The sequence below is a fragment of the Puma concolor genome, chromosome B1 (genome assembly GCF_028749965.1).
Source record: "Puma concolor isolate L17-30 chromosome B1, mPumCon1.1.hap2, whole genome shotgun sequence".
Lineage (NCBI taxonomy): Eukaryota > Metazoa > Chordata > Mammalia > Carnivora > Felidae > Puma > Puma concolor.
In genome coordinates this window covers 30,970,828-30,997,360 of record NC_141670.1, presented here as the reverse complement: position 1 = coordinate 30,997,360, position 26,533 = coordinate 30,970,828, and the positions used below count along the sequence as shown (strand labels likewise).

The 26,533-nt window shown below is 38.5% G+C and overlaps 2 long non-coding RNA genes across 3 annotated transcripts in view; one reads left to right on the top strand and one right to left on the bottom strand.

The window, feature by feature from the left end:
• Window positions 1-26,533, top strand: part of LOC147581538 (uncharacterized) — a 229,043-nt gene that overhangs the window by 85,760 nt on the left and 116,750 nt on the right. For both annotated transcript variants that reach the window (XR_015250011.1, XR_015250012.1), the window contains exon 3: window positions 20,772-20,910. This is a non-coding gene — a long non-coding RNA (uncharacterized LOC147581538). The remainder of the gene's footprint in view (window positions 1-20,771; window positions 20,911-26,533) is intronic.
• On the bottom strand, window positions 7,997-25,507 carry LOC147581541 (uncharacterized). Its single transcript, XR_015250013.1, has 3 exons — window positions 25,323-25,507; window positions 12,434-12,568; window positions 7,997-8,814 (listed from the first exon to the last, which is right to left on the bottom strand). It is a non-coding gene; the product is annotated as an uncharacterized LOC147581541 (long non-coding RNA).

The following is a 26,533-nucleotide window of genomic DNA, read 5'->3' as shown; positions in this document are numbered from 1 at the left end:
CTCTTGGTTTCAGCGTAGGTCAGGATCTCATCATTTGTGGGTTTGAGTCACATGTCAGGCTCTGTGCTGACAGTGTGGAGCCTGCTTGGGATTCTCTTTCTCTCCCTCTCTCTCTGCCCCTCCTCCTCTATGCTGTCTCTGTCTCTCTTGAAAATAAATAAAAAAAAAAATTTGTATGATGTATGGGTACATAGACAAAATTATTTGCTGATTTGGCATCATTTGATGACAATGGGGAAAGAACAGAGATAAAATTTGGTATTATCTTACATATAATATTAATATTAAAAATGGACCAGTTTGAAAGTTGTTGGCCCTAATGCCAAAATGAAATGAGAAATGGTGACTCTAGTGATATTAATAAATATGTATTAGTATGCTTAATTGCTGTATAAATATGAGATCACTTAATCCTCCTCATCCCAAGAAGTAATATCATTTCTTCTCATTTTATACCTAAGGAAACTCAGGCACAGAGAGGCAAGGTAACTTGTTCACGGACACTTAGCTAGTGGAGCCAGGGTTCAAATCCAGGTAGTCTGGGTTCATCTGCAGTCTTAGCTTCCGTGATTTGTCTAGATGACAGGATGCCCTTTCTAAGGACTTGGGGTGGTATCTGATGTTAATGCAGCAGGTCCACCTTGACAGTGGATTCCTGTACGAGAGTACAATGAAGAACATCACGTATAGTGTCTTTGTTCTATTTTCAGTGCCTACACATGAACTCTTGAAATTCGTTCAGCAAACATGGATTGCATGAAACTAAGTGCCAGATATTGTAAGGTTCTGGAGCTACGAGTTATAAAGAGGCTATGTTACCTTCCCTCCAGGAGCTAAGATACCAGAAAAGATCCATCAGAAGAGATTACAAAGTGTGTTAAGTACAAAACTGAAAATATAAAAATAGCATTCTGGGAGCCAGGTGAGGGGAGACTGGGAGAAGGAGTGGGGGAGGGGGAAGGCAGAGAAGGAGGGAGGAAGAAAGAGAGAGAACATTTGGAAAGAGTTGATACTGAGGGGTAGGGGTCCCTCTTTCTACTCCACTTTCTGCTCGACAACTCACCTGGCTCTCATTCAGGCTGTAAGATATTCAGGGATCATGGTCAGAGCTTGATTTGGGTTTACTCCACATTTATTATTTATTAGCTGGTGATTTGGGGGCAAGTTGTTTCTAGGTTTACATAATGGTTCAAACATCCCTACCCTGTAGATCTCATATTGTTTTTTTGTTTGTTTGTTTGTTTGTTTGTTTGTTTGTTTTTCATGAAAATCAAAATGAGATCCTGCCTGTTTGTTTGTTCATCTATGCCACCTAAAGGGGATGGAAAAGCAAGCTTTTATCTTCAGAAGCTTGGGTGACTAACTGGCAGACCCATGCATAAATAATGAAAGTGCAGGCTCCCTGGAATGTGTCTAGACTTCAGGGCGATATCTGATTTAGCATCCCAAAGGATCTCATGTGCAAAACGCCCTGTCGGTGACTGCATTGGCACAAGCGGTGTTGTGTTTCAGAAGTCCGCTTGGAAGATGCAAGATAAAGGACGGCAGGAGTGGGGTCTGGAGGGGCACCACAGGTGCTAGCTAGCCTAAGGTCCAAATTTGATATTAGTGGATCACAGGAAGGGGAAAAGCAGAAAGTCCAGGAATATTTGAAAAATAGAAATCTGTGAGCTATGACTCGAAGCTCATCAATTGGGCATTTAAAAAAAATCACATTTATGAAACACCTTGGAGCTTTAAAATGTGACTTCAGAAAGATTTTCCCTTTCTCCTTAAAATCAATCCATCGATCAATGAATCAATCATCAATCCTGATAGTTAGTTATTATCGCCCTCACAACAAAAAACAAAAGACCTACAGAAGTTAAATTATTTGCTCAGGTCCTCTCAATGAAACCAGTAAATAAGACAGGATATATGATCCAAAGTCCAGTTATCTCCACCATACGATAGAAAATAGGAAGAGTCAAAGGAAATGAAGTTGGCCAAGGTGGTTACTGACTGATTTCACGGAAGGATGTGAAATTGCTTCTTAACAGGAGAACACCCAAGCCTGGGCATGCTGTGTTGCACAACAGGATCTAGATCTACCTTAGATCCATTCATGACTCTTAATTGGGATTAATACTCAGAATCTACCCAAGATTTTCAATGAATTAAACAGGAAAATAAACACAGAATAGAGTTTTACCTCGTCAACCTTCAACCAGAGTCAAGGATTTTCAGTAAGGAGTTAGTGCTTGGCCTTTCTGCAGGCAAACTCTCTTTCCTGCAGCTGCTATCTGCAATGGCCAGAGGCCATCTTCTTTGTCAGCTCACTCGAGAATTTGCCTTAAAACAGAAGCTCCTTGGGCAGCCCTAGGGAACCTGGCATCTCTTGAAATCCTCTAATCAAAGATAGCTTTTGCCTAAAGCTCTCTCTTACAAAGGCAAGGAAGATAGTGGCAATTATCCAAGTGATTCAAGCAAGAGAAATGAATTTGATCTTCATTACCTAACTTTTCAGGCAAAAATTTCTTACAGCAGTGCTTCTCAATTTTTATCATGCAGAGAATCGCCCGGGGGTCCTGTTAAAATGCAGATTCTAATTTAGTAGGTTTTGGGTGGGGACAGAAGATTCTGCATTTCTAAGGAGCTCCCAGTTGACGCTGACCACAGATTCAGAAGAGAGGCTTGACCCACAAAGCTTGGCCCACTTCTGCACTTGCTATCTTTGGAGCAGAGGGTCTCAAAGTTTGGGCCGCATTAGAATCACCCAAGGAACGTGGAAAAAATGCAAAGTTTGATTTGGTAGGCCTGATATTTGCTCTTCTAATAAGTACCTCAGCTGTTCCCAGAGGCCATTCTCTAAGAAATGACTCAGGGGAAGCACGGTGGTGACCCAAAGTAGCCAGGTATGCTCAGCCGGGCCAGGACGCCGCCTTTGGAACCAATAAAGTCTTAGTTAGTGAGAGGTTTCTTTAAGTGGAGAAGAATATAAAAGTCAGTGAAAGTCCAGCCTCTAAATTCAGCAAAATAAGATAAAGCTAATGGTGGCACTCACATGGGGCTTCTGCATTGCTGGGCGGGAGAAGGAGTCTCAAATCTCTTCTGATCACACCCCTTGTAATTTCCTTCTGAAGGACCTGGGATGTGGTAGAAGGAGGAGCAAGCTGAGGATGATGATAACTGGCACCTGAGACCCCAGGAAAAGGGCATTTACAGTAGTGCCTGGAGGGCCCGGCAGCCCTGTGAGAAGTAGGAGGATACATGCAGTCTGACAGCCATACTTTAAGTCATATTTTTCGTTTTCAGAAATGGTTTCTATGGAAACTCACCAGCCAGGTTTCTCAGTCTACAGGCAGAGATCATTTTGCGAGACGCGTGTTTTTCGGTGAAGCATCGGCTATAAAAGTGGCAATATGAAGGTGAATAAAATTGACCCATGGTACAAAAATGATCTCCTGCTCACCTTGCTTAGATGACGTCTTGCAGGAGAAAGGGAAGACATGGTTTCAGTTTCCTGTCCTGAACTACAAGAGGACAGAAGGTGATGGAGAACAAGGTGAAGGAGCACTGAGTGGGTGAAGTCACTGGGCCTTCGTGTCCTTTGTCACATACGAGAATGGCGTTAAACTAGATTAAACATAAAGCCCCACCTAGTGCGGGAATTCTGTGTTTCCATGCCTGCAGTGTTTGTGTTCTGCTCACTGGTGCCACAATGACTGAGGAGAACAGGGGAGACCCTGAGAAACCGTTAGTTCGCTAAAGTGTTTGTATGTGACTGTGCGTGTGTAGACTTAGTTACCTATTGTCTAATTTCATTTGGGTGAAGCTCTACGTTATAAGATACCTTCACCTTGAGAACTCTGACTTTTGTTTTCTACTCTTTCTGCTCCAGTCATTGCCACAGACCACATCTCTGTTCTTCTAGACCACTGAAGTCTCAGATCAAAAATAAATTGAGGAAATTTGGCTCCTTTTTACAGTGACCTTTTAATTAATTTGACGTAGACTTTTTTGGTTTGTTTGTTTGGAATGTTCAGATCATTTTGGTGGGTTTTTAAAAAATTTTTTTTAATGTTTATTTATTTTTGAGAAAGAGAGAGACAGAACGTGAGTAGGGGAAGGGCGGAGAGAGAGGGAAACACAGAATCCGAAGCAGGCTCCAGGCTCTGAGCTGTCAGCACAGAGCCCAACGTGGGGTTCGAGCCCACGAACAGTGAGATCATGACCTGAGCTGAAGTCGGACATTTGACCAACTGAGCCACCCAGGCACCCTTTTTGTTTCCCTACAAACTTTTTTTTTTTAAAAATCTTTCAATTCTGGAGCTCGGGAGTGAGTTAGACGATAGAAAAGATTTGGATCCTTTGGATACATATATCCGAGGTTTAAACCTCACCTCCTTTGTGAAGAACGCTTTGATTCTCTTAAATCACAACTATTTCTTCTTTTTTGATCCTAAAAAATCATTGCTCTTTTCTCCATCATCCTTTAGCATATTTCTAGGTGTAAATGAGCAATCTTAGATAATATGTGATCTAAATTTATACCACTGAAATTATTGGGTAGATTAAAATATGTACTAAATGCACACAGAGGGGTGCTCGGGTGGCTCAGTCAGTTAGGTGTCTGACTTCGGCTAAGGTCATTATCTCACAATTCCTGGGTTCGAGCCCCACGTTGGGCTTTGTGCTGTCAGTGTGGAGCCTGCTTGGAGTCCTCTGTCTCCCTCTTTCTCTGCCCTTCCCCCACGTGTGTGTGTGTGTGTGTGTGTGTGTGTGTGTGTGCGCACGCGTGCGCGCATGCTCTCTCCCTCTCAAAAATAAATAAACATTTAAAAAATTATCAAAAAATAAAAGCACATAGAGAACTTGGTAGGAATCTCGCTGTTGGATGAAACAAGTTTCATAGGAAAATGACTGTCTTGCTCTGAGAAGTCTGGGATCCCTGGAGAAGGAGATGGACAGATGGAAAGCAGGAATTTCCCATACTGCAGCCCTGTATATCCTGAATGGATGGAGAAGTCCACTTCCGGCTCTGACACTGACAACTCTATGAGCTTAAGGGACCTTATTAACCTCCTGATTTCCAGTTTTTTCTACTCTCAAAAGGAGGTAATACCAAGTTCTTAAGGTCGACAATTAAATACCACATGCATATAAAATCCAACAGAGTCCATTTTGAGAACTCTGTCAACATATGCTAACAACAGTGAAAATGATGTGGGAGGGGAGCACCCTCTGGGGAGGCAGCTGATTTACTGAAATTTAGGACAAACCATGGAAATAAATTCTAGGGCCGTATTCAGGCAAGAGCAGAGCCTAGGCTGGGAATAAAGGGTCATGAGGCATTTTCTGAAGTTAACTATTTTTGAGTACTTTCAATCCACTGCTCTTTTGGTGCTTCATTTGTCCGAAAGCCATAGGTTTAAGAGCTACTGCCTGATTATTATGCTTTACAACACACTCAACAGAAGAGATGAAACTCAATAAAAGAGAATAAAGTAATTTGTAGTATTTCTTTCTCCAAGGTATAAAGTATTTATTTTGAGCCACATAATTATTAAAATTGTAATTGGCTATTGGCAGGTCGAAAATTGGAAGCAAAGAAATGCATTATAAAAGAATGGAAACTCTGTGGATAATTTTTATTCTTCTGAGTAGTTTGTGCTACTTAGTAGCTTTCAGAGAAACAAATCAATAACTATTATTTAGAGTTTCCCTCTAGCTTCCACTGCTTTAGGAGCCGTTTCTCTATCAGTGATCCCGTAATTTCATCAATATGGTATCATTAGCACTCCGCAGTTAGCAATTAACCTTTATCCAACATGCTCAGTTATAGCTTTAGGAAAAAACTGTCAGTCACATGGAGTATGCTCAGATTTCAGTGGTATAGCTAGCTCTATTTAAGATAGATGAAACAGCTGTTAAAGTTATAGTTAGAGCTAGAGTAAGTATTGATTTGCAAGAACCAATTTCCTGTTTTTAAGGCAATCCGAGGAACCAAGGGGATATCCGTATCAGTCATTTTTAATCTTGGTAAGAAGTAAAGTAAGTGCTCCCTAATAGGGGCACCACAACATTCTGGTTTCTTGCAGAGCTCATTAACAGCAGCTCCGTTTTAGATACCAGAACATATATTAGTATTCTGCTAGTTACACTGCAGTCACTATATTTGTAGAGTGCTTTCACACAATTACATCGACCCTTGAACAACACAGAATTGATCTGCGCAGGTGCACTTACACGCAGATTTTTTTTTTTAATATATAAATACGGCTCAGTGTTGTAAATGTATTTTCTCTTTCTAATGATTTTCTTAATAACATTTTCTTTTGGGTAGCTTACTTTAAATTGTAAGAATGCAGTATATAACACATGTAACATATAAATATGTGTTAATTGTTTATGTTAATGACAAGGCTTCCAGTCCACAGTAGGCTATTAGTAGTTAAATTTGGGGGAGAGTTCAAAAGTTGTATGTGGATATTCTTTTTTTTTTAAGTTTATTTATATATTTTTGAGAGAGAGTGAGAGACAGAAGGGTTGGGGCAGAGAGAGAGGGAAAGAGAGAGAATCTCAAGCAGGCTCTGCTGTCATTATGGAGTCCAGTGTGAGGCTTGAACTCACAACCTGTGAGATCATGACCTGAGCCAAAACCAAGAGTCAGAAGCTTAACTGACTAAGGCACCCAAGTGCCCCTACATGCGGATTTTCAACTGCACAGGGGTCAATGCCCCAAACCCTCATGCTGTTCAAGGGTCAACTTAACTTCAATGATCCTCACAACAATGCTGGGAAGTAATGTAATTATGTCCTTTCTTCCGATTGAATACTTTTAAGCAAAAACATATCCCTGGATCATTGCCCCAGATCTACCAGTAAATTTCTGTATGACCTCCAAAGTTGCCTGTGCGGGCTTCAGCGTCCTCAACTATAAAATTAGTTGTAATAACAAGCCGTTGTTTCAGTGGCTTGAAGCTCATTTCTAGATATGAGATCTGTGATTCCAGGCTTCTCCAAATTAACTTTGTATCTCAGCAAGAGTACTGTAGTATTAATTATTGATGAAATCACACCATAATGTCCTAGCCATTGTCCTATGGTATAGTTTGTACGAGTGATGATGTTTTTAGTAATATGAGCACACTGTGCAGTACTTGTCTTTTGAATCTTTGCAAATAGTGTTTTGATGACCTCTTTTCTTGAAACTAATGTAGAAAATTTGCAGATCATACTTGCAATAATATTAACCATTAATTTTTTCCCCAGACCTAAAAAATTTCTTTTGACACGTATCATACGTAACAGGAATAATTTAAATAGGCAAAACACAATAATTAAGAGATGGATGGAGTAGAGATTCATCCCTGTTGTTTACAGTAATGTGAATTGTCTGGCATATAAAATGTCATTAGTGAAGGGGAAGAAGATTCCAGAGACAGATCTACAAATGATCTACGTAGTAGATGAAAAATTCCAAGTAGAGAAAGAAACGTTCATTTTAATTTGTCATAAACTAACTTAAGTGCAGAAAGCAATATAAGCTTTTGTTAAGATTTACCTTTTTTTTTTTTTTTTTTTTGGTATATGGGGACAGTTGGTCTCAAGGATTAAAACTGAATACAATCCAGTAGAGAAACAAGTGAATGTTTTTTTTATTTGTTTTTTTAATCCAGAAAAACATTTGCAAAGAGAAAGAAAAGAAAACAATCTATGTAATAAAGTTTTAAAAAATGTTCCTTGTGTTGCCTAGCTCTTGGAGAAGCTTTTGAGGAGCTCTATAGACCTTGCTCCTTCTCACTAGAGCTGAGCTCTAACGTGGACTAGATTCTCTTCAGTTGCATGAAGTACTTCCAGCCACGAGGTCTGAAAAGGGCTTAAAAGGAATGGAGGAGTCTAGAACTCACTGATTGCCGTGATTGGGACACTTTGACTTAAATGAAGGGGAAAATTCTGGTGAGGACTTTCCTTGGGTCATTTATTAAAAATTCCGTATCACTGCTTTTTCAGGTTTTAGTGATGATGCACACGTATAGATTAATAATGACATTTTTCCGATATAACTGACATGCCAGCATTTTGTTGTCTTTCACATCTAGTATTGAATTATACTACCATGGTCATCAAAGTAACTATTATTGGGGGGATTTAAAGTCCTCCTAAAAACAAATGCAAGCAAGTTTCATAATTTTATTGATAAATGTATCAAATTTAAGAAATGTAATGGTACAGTACAGTATATATGTGTGTGATGGGGGTATAGCTCAGGGGGTAGAGCATTTGACTGCATATGTGTGTGTGTGTGTGTGTGTGTGTGTGTGTATTTATATATGTACGTATATGTATATATATATATATACGTGCATGCACACAGGTATACACACACATATACACATACACATGTATGCATGTATATATATGCAATTATTCTTTTCATATTTTCATGACCTCAATGCACATCACAGTTAAAAGTAATACAGACATTTTCCCAACTGTGGTTGAATTGGGAGTAAAGAGCCTAGAACCCCTTCTTCCCTCGTCTCTGAGGTCACTGAAATACCACTGCAGGTTGCAAAGCAATGGGTCCACATCCTTCCCATTTTACACATGAGGAGACAGAGGCCCAAACATGTTAAAATACACGGTCTCATCATAGTCACTCATTTCCCCACCTGAGACCGGGACCCCACCCCAAGTTCAGTGATAAGATGACGGCAAACTCTTTCTCTGGATATTCAGGGTCCTGCTCTCTTGTCACACTGAGCTACTGATTTGGGTCTGTAACCTTGAACACATCAGTTGACCTCTTTGAATTGATGCTTTCTTGTCCTAAAACAGGAAAGATGCTAGGAGATATTAAAACAGGCAAAGGAAGAACAAATCCTCTACAGGACACTTTTATTTCTACAAAATGACTCCAGGGGAAATCCCCCAGAAATCACCAAAGGATTCAGCTACAGAAAATCAAACAGAACAAAGGGACTGAGAGAAACTTCAAAGAAAGCAAACACTAAGAGAGACCCACCGTCCCTCTGGGCATCTGCAGTGGAGTAGTCCTTAAAAGCAGAACGGAGCAATTGCAGGAGGGCAATGTTTTACCACGGCAGTGCTTTTAAAAATTTTCCATGGAAGTACCTCTAACAGGAGAGAAATGGGAATATATTAGCCCTCGTCCCTTAACCACCAACCTAGTGTATAATTTGATGTGGCTAGTGGCAAACACAAAAATTAATTGCAGTCTCATATTTTACATAAAATGGGATAATCTCTAGCATTTCACTTTTTATTTTGCCTTTCCTCTTGTATTTAAAATTACAAATTAATTTTAATATAAAATAATGTTTATCCACTTAGCTATACCTGCTGAGTTGTTGTGTTTTGTTTTTTTTTTTAAATACCTGCTGAGTTTTACAGCAGCACTGTGAGGAGGAGAAGAAGGAGAAATAAAGACACAGATCATTCTCAAATATCTATTAATTATATACATGGAGACCAGAGAACAGTAGAAACATTTTCTCAGTGCCTTACCTTTCTGTTTATACTAATTTCACCTAAAATGAATGTAGGTGAATTCCTCCTCTTGTTCTCCTTTGAGCCAATGGATTAGTATATGCTGATGGGTATTGATAAATATTTTCTAAGGAATGTATCCTTTTATACCCCAATATCCCGTCAAAACCTTTTATTATTTCCTATCTAACATGCCCATACCTGTCTAAATAAACATTGAGAGAAACATAGGTTAGATGCACATTAATATATAAGTTTGGCTTTGCAAGACATCATGTGTTCTTTAAAAGGTTTTGTCCAGGGGCACCTGGGTGGCGCAGTCGGTTAAGCGTCCGACTTCAGCCAGGTCACGATCTCGCGGTCCGTGAGTTCGAGCCCCGCGTCAGGCTCTGGGCTGATGGCTCAGAGCCTGGAGCCTGTTTCCGATTCTGTGTCTCCCTCTCTCTCTGCCCCTCGCCCGTTCATGCTCTGTCTCTCTCTGTCCCAAAAATAAATAAATGTTGAAAAAAAAAAATTAAAAAAAAAAAAAAAGGTTTTGTCCATTGTTTTCAATAAACAGAAAGATAAATGCATGTATAAACACACATAAAAGCGTAAGTAATAACTTACTATTAAGAGCAAACATTTGCACAAAGAAATACATTTCTAACTGGCTGAATCAGAGAGTAAAAGGAAAAAAAAAAGAGGGTAGTGGGATTGAAGTGTACTGAGGGGATTCCTTGAGAACAAGTTGTGTACAAACCTTCACAGACCTTCCCAACTCCTGTTCAGTGACAACACGTTAGTAGTTTGAGTCAACCTAGGTGGGACTATTTATGCAATAGGAATTAGCAAACACCCTTAGGAATTGTTTCCCCAAGCTTGGAGAGCTGATCATTAAATATGAATCAGAACACCATGGGCTAAGACCCTGAAGAACCCAAGGAGGACTTTTTCAAGCCTTGGTCAGTTGTCAAGACTCCTTAATTTATATTATGGACAGATAGACTTCCTTTAGTACTTTTCTTATCTTTTTTTTTTTTTTAATGTTTATTTATTCTTGAGCGAGGAGAAAGAAAGAGAGAGACAGAGTGCGAGTGCGCACAAGTAGGGGAGGGGTGGAGAGAGAGGGAGACACAGAATCTGAAGCGGACTCCAGGCTCTGAGCTGTCAGCACAGAGCCCGACGCAGGGCTCAAACTCATGAACTGCGAGATCATGACCTGAGGGGAAGTGGGATGCTTAACTGACTGATCCACCCAGGCGCCCCTCCTTTAGTACTTTTCTTGACTTCCAGTTCTTTTAAGTGTATACATTTAGGTGCATTTGCAGCAAATTTAATGGCTAAAGTGCTGCCTAAAAAAATCCTATTGTGCTATATTAAATATCAGAACACTCCAAGAAAACTATAGTCATATTACAATAGGGTTAAGAGAAAATAAATGATAAATATTTGAATAAAGATGAGAACTGGCTTGAAGTAACATCAACAAGATGGCTAAGTAGGCAGCCCCAGACCCTCCCACAAACGCAATTCAGCAATAGCTCAAGGACAGTTCCCTAGTGAGAATCAGAAAATATAAATTATGACAATGATAACAAAGTGTGTGTGTGTGGGGGGGGGAGTGTTAAAATGTATAGTCTTTGTGATTGAATTTAAGCGATAATTAGCTTAAAATAAACCCCAGGGTAACCATATACACCCCCCCCCCACACACACACACATACACACCCTCTATAGAAGCTACATAAAAGAAAAAAAGAGAAGAGAATCAAAGCAAATCAATACAAAAATTTAACAAAACACAGAAGATACTAGGAGAAGGAATAGCAGAAAAAAAAAGAACAGGACTAAGAGAAAACAAAATGGCAATTGTATATCCTTCCCTATCAGTAATTACTCTAAATGTAAATAGATTAAATGCCCACCAAAAGATAAAGAATGACTGAATGGATTAAACAGCAGCAGCAACAACAACAACAAAAACACGACAAGACCCAGTAGATTGAAAAAAAGTAGAAGTTTGTTTCGCTCTCCAATAAAAGTCAGAATGCAGTCAGTCCAGGCCTTTCATGGCTGCTCCAGTATCATCAAGGGCCAAATTATTTTTTTATTTTTTGCTTTACAGCATTTTTATGTGCCTTAGGGTCTCACATGGTGCTTGAGCCTCAGTCATTATTTTAGTATTCCAGCAAGCAGGAAAAAAAAATATTGAAGCAGGGAAGAGAGAAGAATGTACCCCTCCCTTTAAAGATACTTCAGAAACTTCTTTAGAAGTCCCACATGATAATTCTGCTTATGTTTCTTGGCTAGAACTTAGTCACATTGTCACACTGGACACAAGGAAGACTGGGGAATATACTTTTTATTCTGGATAGCCATATAAACCGCTAAAAAGCAGGGGGTCTATTACTAAGAAGATAATTAGCAATAGACATTAAAGTAGGAGTATAGTAATCTTTTCCACAGCTATGCATGCAAGTCAAATCTATAGCTTTTAAAACTACTGATAACCGGTGTTTCAATTACCTATTGCCATGTAACAACCACCCCAAGACTTAATGATTTGAAATAACAATATTTTCTCATTTCCCACAATTCCATGCTTGGTTATATGCTCAGTTAGATTGTTTTTCTGATCTATATGGTGTCTGCTGGGATCACCCATGAGGCTGATTTCAGATGAGAGCTTGGTTGGCACTGGAATATCCAAGAAAGCTTTGCACACACGTCTTGGTAGGGAACACTGAGATGTCTAGAAGGCTGCAATCTCCCCTTTCTCCTTCAGGATAGCCAAGTCTCTCTGTATGGTGACTCCCAGTTCCAAGAGGGCGGGTACAAACTGCCAGGCCTCTAAAGCCAAGACCTAGAACTCACAGTGCTACTTCTACCACATTCTACTGGTCAAAGCAAGTCACAAAGTTACCCCAGATACAAGAGCAGGGGAAGTAGATTCTACCTTTGTATGGTAGGTGTGGCACATGCGCAGAATGAGGGGAGGAATTGCTGGCGGCCATCTTTGGAAGCCATCTTCTGCCACGGCTCAAAACTTCAGTTAGGGATCCTAAGTAGCCTGGGAGTTTGTTGAAGTTGTCTGTATTAAGGATGGAAGGAAGAAGAGAGGAAATTCATAGGTGGTTGCGTTTCATCTGCAAGAGTAAAAAATCACTGGCTTATTCCAGAGTCCCAGTTGACTAGACATTGTGAAGGCAGCGTGTAGGAATATCCATAAATTCTGCATAGAGCAGCCCTGACATCAACAAAATGACTCTCACATAGTGTTGTTGGCACTGCTAATTGGTATAACCTTTCTAGGTATAAGCTATAAAATATGTATGCCATGGATTCAGTAATTCTGATTTTGAAGTATCTACCTCAGGCATATATTTTAACAAGTGTGAACACCTTCACACAAAAAAATGTTCAATGTATATTTTGCCTACAAATGAAAAATTAGGAATAATTGTGTATTTGCCAGAAAGATTTATTTAGAGGGATAATAAATTACACTGCAGTTATTATTTATTTTTTTAAGTTTTTTTCTAATGTTTATTTTATTTTTTAGAGAGAGACAGAGACAGAGACAAGGTGTAAACCGGGGGGGGGGGGGGGCAGAGAGAGAGGGAGACACAGAATCCAAAGCAGGTTCCAGGCTCTGAGCTGTCAGCACAGAGCCCGACGCGGGGCTTGAACTCATGAACCGTGAGATCATGACCTGAGCCGAAGTTGGATGCTCAACCAACTGAGCCACCCAGGTGCCCATACACTGCAATTTTAAAGAATAATAATATTTGAAAGGTCTTCACCTATTTGAAGTGGCAAAAGTAGTCTAAAGAGGAGAATATAAATAGTATAAGTTATGTATACTTTTCTTTTTGCAAAATTATGCATAAAAATTCTGAAAGGATATATAACAATATGTTAATAATGGTTGTATTATGGTTACTAATATTATGGTTTCTTTTTCTTGGTTGTCTTTTCAAAACTTTTTAATAAACGAGCATTATTTTTTTTTTAAATTTTTTTTTTCAACATTTATTTATTTTGGGGACAGAGAGAGACAGAGCATGAACGGGGGAGGGGCAGAGAGAGAGGGAGACACAGAATCGGAAACAGGCTCCAGGCTCCGAGCCATTAGCCCAGAGCCCGACGCGGGGCTCGAACTCACGGACCGCGAGATCGTGACCTGGCTGAAGTCGGACGCTTAACCGACTGCGCCACCCAGGCGCCCCTAAACGAGCATTATTAATGTACTAAAATCATATTAAATAGGGGTGCCTGGGTGGCTCAGTTGGTTAAGCGTCTGGCTTCAGCTCAGTTCATGGTCTCACAGGCTCATGAGTTTGAGTCCCGCCTGTCGGGCTCTGTGCTGACAGCTCAGAGCCTGAAACCTGCTTCAGATTCTGTGTCTCCCTCTCTCTGCCCCTCCCCTGTGCTCTGTCTCTGTCTCTCTCAAGAATAAATAAGACACTAAAAAAATTTTTTTTAGATCATATTAAATACAATATTAAATACTAAAGCAATTGCACAGTATCCACTTGGCTTGGTTTATGTTTTCCAAAAATAACCATGCAAAGTGAGTTTATATGAGTCCTTACTGTTCTTCCCAAGGAACAGACAATTATACTCAAATATTCCCTTTCTGAATACAATTTCAATTTGTGAGCCCAGCCATCTGTGAGATTTGTTGCATCCCTTCTTCCTATAGGTTATTGTTCAGCTTTTCAGTTATACTTTGGAGTAAATACAGAAGAACTAACAGTGAGGTTATCACCTCTGATAGCAAATGAAAACAAGGTCCTGGGAACCTGGATAAAATCAAAAGGCGTGAGACCCAGGGTAAAAGATCTACTAAGGTAAAACTACATTTCAAATCCCCACATTATTTCACTGGGTTTTAAGTCAGTAAGGCCTTCAGAGTTATTGTGTGTCCAGTTTGGGCAGGACGTTAAGTGAAATGGTGACCTGTCAACAGTAGACACAGTCCCTGTCTTGAGGGAGAGAGAGAACACAGACAAAGACGGAAGCCATCAGGAGCCCTTACAAGAAGAGCCCACCCACAAACAGACATTGGCACAGAGATCCTGGGCATGGAGAGTCCGTAGAGATTTAATTTTTTTGTTGTTTTTTTCTGAAGAAAATGGACTTCTGCCTTTGCTTTTATTCTTATGTTAATAGAAACCATGTGATTCGTCTTCAAGCTTGATAAAGTTCCTTCTAGACCCATGTCTGCTCACTTCTGAGCCATTGCTGCTTCGCTGCTGATCATTCTTTAAAAAAAAATTTTTTTTTTAGTGTTTATTTATTCTTGAGCGAGAGACAGAGTGTAAGTGGGGGAGGGTCAGAGAGAGAGGGAGACACAGAATCTGTAGCAGGTTCCAGGCTCTGAGCTGTCAGCACAGAACCCAGCGTGGGGCTTGAACTCATGAACTGCAAGATCATGACCTGCGCTAAAGTCAGATGCTTAAGTGACTGAGCCACCCAGGTGCCCCAACTGCTGATTATTCTTGGTAAACCCTGCTCAAAGACCATCAGTGGCTCACGCATCACCTCCAGAATACCTGTGTATCTATGTATATATGTATGTATGTATGTATGTATGTATGTATCTATCATCTATCTAATCTTCTGGATATATACTTTCAGTGAGTGATCTAGCAGAATCTACTCTTCCAACAGTAAACTCAAGCTAGTATCTAAAAACATTCACTACAAACAATTGACATCCATCTCCCAAACACAACTTTGACATTTGGACCTCTTTCTTCACCAGCCACATAATTTTAACAATAAAACATGTTTCACCCGAATCCAAATCCTACCTAATCTTCAAGACTCAATCCAAATTCTATACCCTTCTGAAATTCTCTCTAATCACAGCAAATCTAAGTATCCTCATTGACACATTCTTGTCCTCTTAACATAAGGGCCAGCTATATATTTGATACCATTTGTGTATTACTTTGCATTGGTATCTTCAATATTCTACTTTGGGTCGTTAATTTTCTTTTTGGTTTTATTATAAGATCATTTAAAAATTGATACAAGTAACATACAAATACATTTTCATCAAAATGCAAAATAATAAAAACATTGTTGAGTACTTGTTATATGTTAAGTATTTAAGAAAGAGCTTTACATGTATTTAATACTTATAATAATTCCATGAGATAGATAATATTATTATTTGCATTTTGCTTAGGAAACCAGGGTACAAAGAAGTTAAGGAACTTGCCCAAACTGTCCCCAGAGCTGGAACTCTTAACATCTATATTATACTATTTCTCATTAATATAGAATAATACAGAATCAAAATATCTATGTGAATGGTACAATTATATGAGACATCCCTGCCTCTGTAAACCTTTGTTCATTTATCTGTCCAGAACTTTATCCGATCATTTGCATGTTCATTCACATGCATAAGTAGCAGGTGTGAGTCTTACTCCATGAAGTGTCCATTTTTTTAAAAATTTTTTTGATGTTTATTCATTTTTGAAAGACAGAGACAGAGCACAAGCAGGGGTGGGGCAGAGAAAGAGGGGGACACAGAATCTGAAGCGGGCTCCAGGCTCTGAGCTGTCAGCACAGAGCCCGTTGCGGGGCTCGAACTCAGGAACTGTGAGATTATTATCTGAGCCGAAGTCGGACGCTCAACCGACTGAGCCATCCAAGTGCCCCATACATTTTTTTTTCTATAACTGAACTTAATGGGTCATGGTTTTTAGGATGGCAGAAACATTCTTTTTTAATTCCACATTTTCTTGACACCTTTTCTTGAGGTGTATGTAGGTTCCACAGAGGATCCCAGGTACTACATTATGGGGACCTATAAGGACCTCCATCCAAAGATATCCATGCTCCATCTAATCCTTATTTATAAGGATTACTGTTACTGACAGCTAGGCCTCTCCAGATCTGGGTCTGTCTTAGGTACTCCTGCATTCCTCAAAAGCAGATTTAAAATCATTCCACAATTCCTGAGCATCCCTTGGGATGCAGCAGGAACTCAGGTGGAGTTCCTTAAGGCCCTTTACCACCCAAGCATTTCCAGCACCCTCTTGAATCAGGGGGAGCTCAGTGGACTTGCCTTGGGAACTACTTGGGAAGGTCTGTAGAAAGTAGACCAGGATTACTCTGCTCTTGAATTCCTCAGTTATTGCTAGAGTGTCTATCATTTCTGTTCTCCTCTCTCCTTCAGCTCTGATGTGGCGAAAGGTTCTTGTCTCAACGAATATGTAACCTGGTTACCTCGTTTCTCTGATACTTCTATTCTCCCACTTCAGGAGGAATATTTCTCTAGCTAATCATGTTCCACCAAATCTTCTGAACTCAAAAGCCAAGAAGATTTCACTCTTTTAGCCTGTGCTCTGTCACATCGTTCCTCCCTTGTGGCAGTGAAGATGAGATGCCCTAGCAGCCTAGGCAGGGAGAAGGTCAGTGGGGTACAGAAACAATGGGGGGAAATAGCTTAATATCTCAAAATAGCATCCCACTATTCACATGTAGGTACATATTCAAATGTACTTTTTATAGCAGCCATGTATTATTGGTAGGGTTGACTCTACTTCTAACCCTTTGGGTGAGTTTTAATTTGGCTTAGCCTATCAGGATCCTCCTTTTCTTATGCTAAGTGATTGCTACTGAGACACCTATGTAGCCTAAAATGGTCCAAGTGGAGTAGGGTCAAGAATTTTATTCCTTTTTGGGGCACCTGAATGGGTCAGTCAGTTAAGCATCTGACTCTTGGTTTCGGCTCAGATCATGATCTCATAGTTTCATGAGTTCGAACCCTGCATCAGGCTCCATGCTGGCAGCGTTGAGCCTTCTTGGGATTCTCTATCTCCCCTTCTGACCCTCCCCCATTTGTGCTATCTTTGTCTCTCTCAAAATAAACTTAAAAAAAAATTTTTTTTTTGTTCCTTTTTGAATGGAGAAACACTTTCTCTCCCCTGGATGTAAATGAAGAAGCTGGTAATCCTGGTTTCTGCTTGTAGCCATTTTTTGAAGATTAGGAACACCAGAACAAATAGAAAGCTGGTACTTGGAAGGAAACAATTTTAGAGTCTTGATTGTACCCTGCCTGAAGCCTGAACTATCTGTGGACTTGTCCTTGATTGTGCCAATAAGTTATTCTTATTATCTAATTCAATTTAAGATTTTCTAATCTTAATTTGTAGATTTTCTAATGTAGATTTTCTGATGTAGATTTTCTAATAATTGAATTTGATATCCAGAAATGGAATTGCTAGATGTGGGGTATATTATTTAAATTGGGGTCAATAGTGTCAAACTGCCCTCAGAAACACTTTGCAATGTACATTACTTCCAACTGAGTATTTTAGATTACCTGTTTCTTTGCACTTTAACCAACAACAAATAATAACAATCTTTTTCATCTTTGCCAATCTGCTGGGTGAAATATAATATAATAATGTCACTTCTCTTTATACTCCTTTATTTTCTATAACATATTTTATGTTCCTTATGAGAAACCTAACTCAAATTTGCAAATTAATGTATTTTCTGGTTGAAGACATTCTAATTTTAGGTAACAGTTATCTGGGAAATTAAAATGTTAAGTCTCTAGCAGGGCTATTTTTCCTCTTTCCCCTTCTCTGACGAAAGATAGTTTTCCGTAAATAAAAGCTACAGAGATAGGCTTACCCAACCTCACAGTAGTGGAGAGAAAGGTCTTTGGACCCTTGCATTATCTTCTAAATTCTCATTGATCTCTGCTTAGGACTGACTACTCTGACTCATGGACTGAGGATGAATTTGGCAACTCATGAATGCATGTAGTCTGTTTTCTTGATTTTGTCATGGTCTGTACTTCTTCACAGATAATTCAGCCCCACCACAGCTCTGCCTGGAACTTAATCAATATTCCCGAGGTTTTCTGAGATCCCCCAAGAGATCCCTGCCCTGGGTTGTTGCCTTGTAACCCAGAACTCCCTTCTGGCCACAACAACTCCAACCCATACCATCAAGATCTCCAACATGCCTTATCAACAACCTTTTACAACTATGTCAGCACATCTGTAAGATTTCCTAGTCTCATGGGATCAGAGGGTAATTCAGTGTTGTAACTCTGGTGCTCTGTTTCTCTGTCTCTGTCTCTGTCTCTATCTCTGTAACTATTTGAACTCTGATATGATCAAGCAATATTGCCTTGTGAGAAAATATTCCTCATTACACTTGACCTGCCCTTATTACCACCATATATAGATTTCCAAATTGTGTATGGGACACAAAAGCTCTTCTGCTTTAGTTCTACTTTTCAGCTAAACTAGCATTATGACTTCTGGGATTTCAATAGGATTTCAGTATAACATACTTTTCTGGGGCTTGCTTCCTCCTGTCTAGTCTACTCCTGCCTTACCACATGGGAATGGCAAAAATGGGCATTCCATTCCATTTCTCTTCTTATCTGACTGTTTTCTTTACATGGTAATTCACTTCCTTTCTACAACATTGTCATTTGCCTAACCAGTCCCTTTTCTGGGATCATGAGATGCCAGGAAAGAAATGAAGAGATCTAAAAATGTTATTTCTCTTATATTGAGACAAAAATTTTTCATGGGTTTATTGGTTGATATCCTTCTTCTAGGAATTACATGTTCATAGTCTTTTCATATGCTTGTGGAGTTCTTTATTTTTTCTTCTTAATTGTAATTGTTCTACATAGATTTATTTTCATTTATTCACTTAACGAACACTTATTGAGCCCGTTATTTTCTAAAATATGTGCTTGGTGAGAAAAACAGGATTCATGTTTTCATGGAACTCATATTTTCCTAAAGGAGGAGAGATTGACTGAAAAATTAACAGAATAATCACAGTAATTAACGTATTATTCCAAAGTAAGATTCTGAATAATGAGAATAATAATTAATAGGGAATAATGAAGAAATATCATGAAGATAGGGATATAAAAGGTGGCTTCTTTGAAGAAATTATATTTGAACTAAATAGTTGCAAATACTTTTCTCAGTCTGTTTCTTGTAAAATTTATATGGTATTCCATTTCAAAATTGTATATAGTCATAAAACTTCCCTACATTTGCATAAGCAAATCCAAAATTAAAAAAAATATATAATCATATCAATAGATGCTAAAAAAGCGTTCAATAAAATCAACTCCTATTTATATAAACCTTGCACATTTCTCATTTGGTTTACTCTAAGTATTTTCAGTTTGTTCACTTTGTTTTATTTGCTTTCTGTGTGTTTTTATTTTCCTGTTATACGTGTCATTTTTTTTTTCCTATTACATTTTCTAATTGTATAGGAAGGTTATTACTTTATGTTTACCTTGCATTTGGCACTGTTTCATAACTATTTTATAAATTCTGATTTTTTAAAATTCTTTTGGGTTTTCATGGCAAACAACCAATATATTATATCTTTATCTTGTCTTATGGCATAGCCTCAGGCTTCAAGTACATTGATGGATTAAAGCAATAATAGCAGAAACACTAGCCTTACTACTGAATGTAATTGGAAAGAATTATGATGTTTCACCATTAAATATGACGATAATGGTAGGATTCTTATATGTAATCTTTATCAAGCTATGGAAGCATTCTCTTCCTACCTTTTAAGACTTCTGTTATCATTGAGAATGTGAGTTGGATTTGATCAAATGCTTTTTAAGCATCTGTTGAGATAACCACATATTTTTCCTTTTGTATCTGCTAAAGTTGTGAATCAATCATGTTAATAGATAAGCATGTATTTAACCTTCATTTCTGAGAAAAGGTCTCCTTTGTCATAAAAAGCCACTCTTCTAATATACTGCTGGCTTATTGAAAGAGTCATTGAGATTTTGAAAATCTGTGATTGAATTTGAGCTTTCTGTAGGTATTTGACTCTGGTCAAGTTACTTACTTTTCATTAACTTTATTTACAATTTTTTAAATGTTTATTTATCTATTTTGAGAGAGAGAGAGAGAGAGAGAGAGAGATCATGAGCAGGGGAGGGGCAGAGAGAGAGGGAGAGAGAGAAAGAGTCCCAAGCAGGCTCTGCACTGCCAGCACAGAGCCTGATGGGGCTTGAACCCACAAACCATGAGATCATGACCTGAGCCAAATCAAGAATCAGAACCTTAACTGACTGAGCCACCCAAGCGCCCCACTTTTCAATAACTTTAATTCCTTCAAGTGTAATATGAGTACATTCCCCCATATTCACAAAGTAGCTGTTAAGATTAGATGAAATTGTAAAATTTTTATATAAAAAAGTTATATATATAATTTATATTCAAGCCAACAGAGATTATGCTTTTATCTTCCAGATGGGAAGCAGGAGCTACCTAAGATGCTGTTACTGAGGATGAACTCAGTACATTGAATTACTACTGGGGCAACTCTCCTTTTTCCCAGTGGCATTGGCTCCATCCATTGGACAGATAAGGAGCGGAGGCACACAAGATGGTAAGTTAATTTTCCCTAAGACTTCACCAGTGTTGGAAATGCTATCATGGCTCTGTCTGAGGGTTCAGCGATACTAACCAATAATTCTTAGCTAGTAGTTTGGATTACTTCTTCAAGAATAATGATGACATTTTGAAGGATAGAAAGAAAATGGCCCATGGGACGATATTTTGAAGATTGTCCACTAGATGGCATTATGAGCCTATTGTAATTGTTTTAACTAGGTATTTATTCACCAGTTAAATACTAATTAGTTAAGGAAAGATATTAGTAAATGGAAGTTAGTGATAGTAGCACTATCTTTAGGAAAGTTATTTGTTCCTTTTGTTTGAATATAAACTAAAGGTAGCAGCAACATAAAGCTATCTAGAGACAATGTTTAGCTCTCACTTGAAACTAATCATCTCTGTAAGGAAAATAATTCAGCTATGGCAAATGGACAGTATACATACACTCTGAGAACAACAAAATATCAGTGAGAAATTTTTATCAAAAAAGCTAAACATATCTTTGTTCTCAATTGAATTACCTGAACTCTTTGTGAGATAAGTGGATTCCAAAAGAGCTTAGATAAGTATATCAATGACAGGATTAAACATGGATTTTTTTTTTTCTTTTACTTTTTTTTTTTTTTTTTGGATTAAACATGGATTTGAAAGGAAGCTGAGTAGTTTGACAATGCCAAAATAATTTTAGGTTTAACTCAGAGAAGGATACTTATTCTGTCATCAATTTGGGCTTGCTTTTGACAATAGAACACTTAGATCGATGGAATTTAGATAGTAATTATAACAAATATTATGATGATTATTAATTCTTATGTTCATTCTTATTAATTCTTGTGACAGAAAGTAACTGAATGTGCAGCTGGGACTTTTACCTCGGGCCTCTGAGAGTAGCATTTACCCATTCTAAACAAACACTGGCTTTTCTGTTTTATTCTACTGTTTTCTCTATACTTTGATTTATCCTCTCCACACATCCCCACCACCTCCAGTATACCTTTATTCACTCCTATAGTGTATTAAAGAACAAAACACTTTTATTTTCCTACTCTTTTGAGAAAGAAAGAATACCTCCAAGCTGGCAGCTCATACTGTTCAGAGTAAAAGAGAGTGGTATATGGGTGCCGTTTGGAATCATGGATGGAAATACTATCTCCATTAGACACACTTATACCATTGGCTGTAAGCACAGCTCATGTCTTGTCCTCAGTCATACTTTATTGTTATTATCACATGCTTGAGAAGATTGCCTAATAGGTATGAAAGGGATGGCTTTACAACTCTGAAACAATAGACCTTTCATCTGCAATTATTTTATGATTTTGATATAGGGACATGTCTGATAAGGAAGGAACCAATTACCAATGGCAAGGAGTCTTGGGGAAGAAGAAATTCCTGAAAGACATAATGTATAGTAATTGCATTTATCTACAGCCAAGATCTAATAGAAAAGTTTATAGATGGCAGGGATCTTACGAGAGTATGTTTCCTTATTCAGTTTTTCTGTGTTAAGATTTTAGCTTCAGACTAGCTACAGTTTGGGGGAATTCTGTCTTCTCAGTTAATCAGTAAATGGTCAACATTTTAAGACATGCCACCCTTCTGAAATCAATCAAAGTTCAAGTAGAACATTTTCAGTCAGTTGCCTAGTTTTCAAGTGTTGAATCGTGATTAGTGCTGACTAAGGGGCAGTGGGGCAGGAGGTAGGAGAGAAGGATTCATGCCCTCACACAGGTCATGTGGCTAACAATAGCTCCATTTTAGGACTGCCGAGCTTTCTGAGTCCCTGTGTCAGAATCCCTAACCAATGGGAGAGAGAGAAGCTTGAACTGCCCCTTTTAATTTAGTGGGAGAAGAATGTTTGGAATGTCATTTGCGTAAGTGTGACCTCAGCTCAGTACAACATGTCCAGACAGGTGAGACAGGATCCACCATCCTGCAGGTAGAAGTCTCGAGGGTGTAAGTTTAACATTTCAATTACAGAAATTCTTATGGAATAATATTCTCACAGGTGAGACTAAAAGGTAATGTGATTCATAGAAAAATCGACAAGCATAACAGAATGTATGCAATAAAATAAATGTTGACTCTTCTCAGAGGTGACAAGTTTTATCTGTGGAGAATAGGTTTGAATTTTAGAAAGAGACCAAAATGTAGGTAGCTTGGAAGTGGAGCAGAGAAGAATCACTTAAAATGCTGAATAAATAATTGGAAAGGTTGAAGCTGATGTGCTCAATCTTTTAAAAAAAATTATTTCTTTATTTCCAATAGGAGCTTCTTTTGGTTTTCATGACTCCCTGGCTGTGGTAGAGTCACTTGAAATAGAAAGTTGTTATTTGTGATATGGTACTCTGTGCTTCTCTCCTATCTGGACGTTCCATGAAAACAGATGGAACCACTTGGATGGTTAACTTGATAGACCTCAAAGTCTAAGTGCATCATAATTGGATGTAGTGGTTGAGGATGCTTTGACCTAAAGAACTGAGATTTGGGGTCACATTCCCTTATAAGGAATTCCAAAAATCATCTGAACCTATCCTATTCTGAAATTTCATGTATTTTTTTTTTTTTAAATTAAGTCTGATACTGTAAGAATGTGTTTGGGATGATTTTTTAATAAAGTGAAATTTGCCTTATTATTTGCATTTGGGATAATCGGATTTGACTTCCAAGAAACACGAGAAAGGCAGATTGATAAGCAATGTATGCTAGATTAAGATCTTCTACAGAGAATTGACTTAATTTGGCCTCTGTCTTCTCTAGTGACAGAATCGCATCATTTGGACTAACAGTGCAAAATGAAAGAATTGGATTAGCTAAAAAGGAAAAGTTTCTAGACAAAACTTTGAGCCTTCTGTTCTGAAGGTCTAGGAATTGGAAATGTGATACACAGCAGTTTATCCAAAGAGCTTTAAATTCTGTGTTGCCCATTGGAAAAAAAAAATAATGGCTCTTCCATGGGCAAGTCACCATAATAATCTTTAAATAAATTCCAAGTAAAGCTCATTGTTTACAGAAGCTAGGGACTTAGCAGTTTTGATCAAAATGTTAGCAAGGATACCTGTGAAGAAACAGAGGGAAGATTTCTGCAGTGATAGCTGCAAAATACAGCAAGCCATTGTGTAACTTTGAATTACATATCACCTATATGAGCTCCATGTAATAAGCTGTATATATATCTGACATATAAATGTATGCATGACATGTATATATACATATGAGATATATCTATATATATGCAAACATGTATATCACCTATATGAAAGAATATTTGGCAAATTTTCTTTTTAAGAAAGTATTTCTATGGATTTGAACAGGATTTTCTTTCTCCACAATTCTTTGTTTTCTTATCCAAAATGCTCTTCTGTGTAAGAAAGTGACTAAGATGCATTCCTCTTCCTCATCAAAGGAAATTAAACCTTTTATATGATAAGCTTCCTTCCCTCTACTGAGTCAAACAGCGTTAGTTCGTTAGTTCCCCAGTTCATTTTAAAACCAAGAGACTTTAGGAGCAGGAGTGAAAAGGCAACTGAAAAAAAAGGGGTACTAGCAAAAATCCTGAAATGTAGGTCCCATTTCCACCTTTGCCTGTGCGCAGCTTTGTGCCTTTGGGGAAATCCCAGGATCTCTTCAGGCTTCAGATTCTTGGTGTGTAGAATGTAGAGTTGAAAGAGAGAGTTTCTTTTTTTTTTTTTTTTTAAAGTTTTATTCATTTTTGAGACAGAGAGAGACAGAGCATGAACAGGGGAGGGTCAGAGAGAGAGGGAGACACAGAATCTGAAACAGGCTCCAGGCTCTGAGCGGTCAGCACAGAGCCCGACGCGGGGCTTGAACTCACGGACCGTGAGATCATGACCTGAGCTGAAGTCGGACGCTCAACCGACTGAGCCACCCAGGCGCCCCGAAAGAGAGAGTTTCTAAGGCAGTGGACTTCTACCCAGATCACACATTAGAATCAGCTAAAGGCTCTGAAGGAGATGCATTCTTTGAATTATGGAGAGCCTGCCATAGGGCATGGCACATGTTGCCAGATTCACAAATACAAACACAGGACATTCGATTCAATTTGAATTTCAGATAAATGATGAATACGTTTTAGTATTTACATTTATCGGACAAGTGCTATGCATAAAAGGAAGTCAAAATTTGTGTAGTGAATGTATATCATCAAGTCTCTATTAGTGGGAATTTTGGATGAAGAATGTAAAGTGGGAGGGGTATCTGTTTCAGTAGATTTTTAGTCGTATCACACAGAGAGTCTTTTATTCTTTTTTAAAGCTTTATCAGCCTTGATTGGAATACTTTTTCATCCTCTGGCAAGAACTAGTATATCAATTGTGCTTTAGGCCACAAGTAAAGCATACCTCAATTAAATAGTACAAGTGATAAAGATATTTATGGATTTACTTAACAAGAGGTCCAGAACGAAAATGAGGTGATCAAGGACCCAGTGTTCCTGTCATTCTTCTGCTGGGATGTCATCCTGGGTGTGTTGGCCTTCCCTTTCAGGTTTGTTTCTCTGATTATAAAGTGGCTGGTGCATCTCCATTTGTAATTATGTCTTCACATTACATTACATATCTCCATTATGTCTTCACTTCAGAGTAAAAAAGAAAGAGCAGTTTTGCGTTGTACATATCTTTTTAAACAGAGGAAAAATCTTTCCTGGTGATTTCTACCCCCAAAGTACTTCTTCAAAATCACTGGCCAGAATTGGGTCACAGGCCCATGCACTAGCCCAAAGGGAGGCTGGGATGCAAATTTCAGGCCTTTTTACTCTTCTTGGTGGGAGGCAGGATGTAAGTAATGAAGGTTAGAAATAAATATGGAGGCTACTGAGTGTCATCTCCAACCATCACATCTAGGGTATTCCTTTCCTTTGAATGTCATCAACACATGGATGGATTCTTGGCTTGTGGACCGGTTTGAAGGACTGGGGAATACGTCACAATATTAGGAAGCAGTTCTTTTAAATGATCTTGTACATAAGTCTTGACCAAAACCAGAGACATCCACATTGGTCCCAACATAGCCCTTTAAAAATGTTATCATTTAACCAGCGTGATTAGAACTTTGAAAGTACACAATTGCATCCCTTTCTTCCCAGGGAAAAAAAAAAGTCTGAAGAATCCTTTTTCTTTTTTCCATTATACACTTCAGTTTTTCGTGCCAAGTATATGGCACAAAGTTCCATTTAGTATACACACAAAATTCCTAGACAAGTTGACAGAATCCTCATTTCACAGGTTTTTTTTCCCCCTTGTTGGAATCCATCCAGATGTACTTTCATTCTAAGTGCACTATTTGAAGGAAGGTAATACAGACAATAATTTCTTTTGGTGCCCATGACTTCTCAAGATTCTTAAAGTGCTCTACATACTTGTTGTAACCTCTGATCACTGATCACATGAAACGGAGCAATGTGTTTCAGTGCAGAGAATACTTAACTAGCCTCAAGACCTACAAAAGAACATTGGCCCTGGTTTTTACACAACGTGATACGCTCTTGTTAACCATGTAAATGGGGTTTATAACTGGGGTAAATTCTTTCATAGTGCTCCTAAAGCGTCCATATTAAAGTCTATTTCCCAAAGCTTATATAGAATTCCAAGTGGTGT